This window comes from Ambystoma mexicanum, chromosome 11, assembly GCF_040938575.1.
Source record: "Ambystoma mexicanum isolate Mex_15411 chromosome 11, UKY_AmexF1_1, whole genome shotgun sequence".
Taxonomy (NCBI): Eukaryota; Metazoa; Chordata; class Amphibia; order Caudata; family Ambystomatidae; genus Ambystoma; species Ambystoma mexicanum.
Window position 1 is genome coordinate 708,563,606 of NC_090934.1, and position 3,957 is coordinate 708,567,562.

The following is a 3,957-nucleotide window of genomic DNA, read 5'->3' on the forward strand; positions in this document are numbered from 1 at the left end:
TTTTGGTCCCAAGTCATCTCGGGGCATTGCTCCATCATAAATCTAAATTTCCTGTCATAATCGAACCACCCGGTAGAACCGTACTCTTTTGCCTCCTCTACATTGGATTCCCTATATTTGACCAAACCTGGTCCATGCTCAGGGTTCTTTTCCATCACTATTAGTGACAGTATAGCAAACGCTTTCTCCCAGTTAGCGATGTTCTCCTCTGGATGATACTTACGGTGCCTCTTATTATTCTCCTCCGCACTTAAGGTGACATTGGGACCGGCATTTTCTATTGCCAAAAGGCTGAATATGTCAATATTCTTCTTAGCCCATATCTGTTCTTTAATGTCCTGTGGTATATGCCATGCCAAGGATGACCTGCCCGACAACAAAGGTGCAACTGTCATGGGCTGCACAGCACCCGAAGGTACAGTAGGTGGGGGAAGAGGTGGGATGACCGGGTTGATGCCTGGCCCCAGGGCTGTTGCAGGGGCGGTGGGTGTGGAAGCGGTGGGTGAATTGTTATTAGTAGTGCCCACATTGGTACCCTCCCACACGCTCCTAGCCACTGGTAATTTGTCCGCTGCCACCACAGCAGGCGCCCCACTGCCCTTCACTAACAACAACAATTCCTCCAAAATCATCCCAAACCTTTCATTCCCAACTGCACCGCTGACTGATGGTGTCACCTCTGAGTTAGCAGCAGACACCTGTAACAGGGGTGGTGCTATGGTCAATTGCGCTTGATTTATACTCATAACCCCTGACCCCGCTATCGCCACTTGCCCAAGTTCGCTTGTAGTTTGAACAGCAGGCGACACCTGCAAAACCTCTGTTTTCTTACCCTTCTGCTGGCGTTTTCTTTTTGCAGGTAAGGGCTTTAGTGTGATTTCGCTGGGGGGGGGGGTGTCAACCACGGGGGTTGGACAGATTTGCGCCTCTACCACCACTTGTTGGGGGGGCATCGGTTGCTTCCTGGCTAACACTTTCTTAGCCCAGCCCTTCCCCTCACTGCGCATCCTTTCTTGGAATAACGCCCATATGGCCCCTTCGTCCTCTTCCTCACTTGAACCCGGGGTGTTGGGCACTTCTTCAATTGAGTGGAACAGGTCCTGAGAATCCTCCACAGACGACATCCTATACTGGAAATGGGAAAGAGTTCAATCAATACCCTCTTAGTGTATTAAACGGTGATGGGCCCAAGAAGTGCCTTGACTAGCCCCCTGTCGCCAACTTGATGAAAAAACAGTATTACATGCCCTGTACCTTACCACTCTTCTGTCTTTTGGAAAAAAGAGGGGGGGGGTTAGCTCCCTCTTATCTGCAGCTTCTTTGCCCGACCTGTATTCAAAATAAAGCATTAAGTTCAACATAATGGGAAAAACAGAATAAACATGAAAACACCCCTGAGATGTTTCATCCTGTTAAATTATTCCATCATAATAATTTTGCTTTTATAAAGCGCTACAAACCCTCCGGTGTCTGAGCGCTGCCTGCTGTTACCCACGGTGTGTGGTGCTCATTTATCGACCTCGGAAGGATGAAAGGCTGAGATTCGGCCCTGCCGAGATTAGAACCTGCATTTGCAGGCTCTGCAGGGATGTCAAAGCGAGTGCTCTACTCGCTGTGCCACTTGACAGGACAGTTAAGGCCCAAAAAGAAGAAACCCGAAAAACAACCTTGCTTCCCTTTCTTGGAGCAGCAGCTGTGTAAACGTGCTCCGCATTGTGAGGCATGGCGGCCCTAATCCATACCACGGGTTGCCCTCTAACTACATTCCTCGGCCTATTGAAGACCTGACCAGGCAACCTCGCCGCATCGTTGCCACAAAAAGTACATTAGAGAAAAACAAACATGCACCAGAGATTCCGGACATTGGATTAGAACTCAGGTCCCCAGCATTCCGAGAGCAATCACGTACCAGTTGAGCCACTGCTGGACGTGCTAACATCTACTTACATTTGACCCTGCTGTGATTCGAACACGCAACTTTCTGATCTGCCACCGAGCCCCCGCACTCGAAACTATACATTATGTGCAGCGCGGCGGGCTGCGTAAACTTTTTAGCTTGCAACCTTTAACTATACAACGTCACTCTGCGGGCTTTAATAATAATAATAATAATTGTGCATCTATATGTCGCTACAAAACCCTGAGGTATCTGGGCACTGTAAATTATTACCCATGGTGTGTGCCCACAGGATGCGGGGGCGTGTGTGGTGCTCATTTATTGAACTTGGAAAGATGAAAGGCTGAGTGTGGCCCTCCTGGGATTCAAACCTGCCTCGACAGGCTCTGTAGAGCTGTACACGCGAGCGCTCTACTCGCTGTGCCATGGCAGCAGGAGATGATGACAAAACATTATTTGTAATCATAAAACCCATGCATAACGCCTTGCATGTACTTTCTCTACCCTTTACGGCCATCAGATAAAACACTTGAATTATGATTGCCAACGCAGTGTGGCACGGCGGCCATTTAACTAAACAACATCTTTAGAAAACGTACTAAACAATGTGGTTGTAACGCTCTCATCGCCACATGTTCGAAAATTAAACCTTTTACACGTGGCCGTCCATGGTATTGTGGCGGAGGCCATTAGAATTGCTAAGGCGCGGCGGCCACCATTGTTGCATGTGGAAAACTGGGCGGCAGCCAGATAGCAAACCGCCGCATATGATATTGTTGTAATTTGCATATTCGAGCCACAAAATTGCGTGGCGCGGCAGCAAGAAATTAAAACATAAGGAAAACGAAAACACGGGTAAATTGCGCTCGGGAAGACATCAACTACCACAGCCTACTATCGTGGTCACACTGTAGATGTAATCAAATTCCAACTTTAAACTACAAAAACCTGCGGCGGCAATGTAGCGCCGAATAATGAAAAAATCGTAAACCAAACAACCCCATCACATACAAAGATTGCAAACCGTCGGCCATAATTATTTCACACAACACTTTCGGAATTTTGAAGCTAGAGGCTCGAACCCGCAACGTCTCCGGTACAGGCCACAACACTTACTGACTGTGCCACAGAGACTGGCTTAATACGTAACACGTAAAAACGGGTGAATAGAGCTCGGGCAGTTATAACGTTGGCAGTCGCAACTTAAAAAAGGGGGGGAAGGCGCAATCCGTTCCCTCCTTTACATAAACGGATCCGCTCAAGCTGGCACGGCGGCCAGCGAGCAGACCCCTCGCGTCCCCAGATACTTACCAAGTCCTTGCTGCGGCCGACCGAACTGCTGGGCACCGACGAACGAAGATTCACACTGGGGAATATGGAACGCTTCACGAATTTGCGTGTCATCCTTGCGCAGGGGCCATGCTAATCTTCTCTGTATCGTTCCAATTTTAGTATATGTGCTGCCGAAGCGAGCACAAAACAAGGCAGACTTGACCCCGACATGATTTGAACACGCAACCTTCTGATCTGGAGTCAGATGCCATACCGTTGCGCCACGAGGTCAATTCACACTGGGCGGGAGTTGCTGGGCAAAGAGACTGATGGCCAGCAGCTCCCGCCCTTATAAGTGTCGCAGGGGGACCTGACCGGAAGCCAGGTCTCCCTGGGAACGCCCTCTTCCACTTCAGAGGAGGAGAGGAAGAGGAGAGAGGCCTGACCAGCGACCGGAAGGGGGTGGCCAGAAGGGACAGCCCGCTATGTAGGCTGTCCCTCTAGCGCCCCCTGCGGGGGCCGGTCAGCCTCTGAGTCGGGACTTGCCGCTCCTCCAGTAGCCATGAGCCACGAGGAGCCGACCGAGACGAAATCTACGCTAGATTCAGCCCAAGATGACCGCTGCAATACCAGCGGGCCATTGTTGATACTGGTTGAATAGCAACCACAGGAAGCATGTTAGTTAGCCCCCACAACAACCGGAATGCGTGAGCCGGGCACCTTCCTCTAAGGCCTGTCTGTGCCTGTCCATGGCCGTACATGCCATCGACCAGTCATGCTGTGGCTTC

General features: G+C 50.2%; 1 non-coding gene across 1 annotated transcript; it reads right to left on the minus strand.

Moving 5' to 3' along the window:
• Positions 1–3,266: 3,266 nt before the first annotated feature.
• On the minus strand, positions 3,267–3,373 carry LOC138505341 (U6 spliceosomal RNA). The gene has a single exon (XR_011280141.1). It is a non-coding gene; the product is annotated as a U6 spliceosomal RNA (small nuclear RNA).
• Positions 3,374–3,957: the final 584 nt, after the last annotated feature.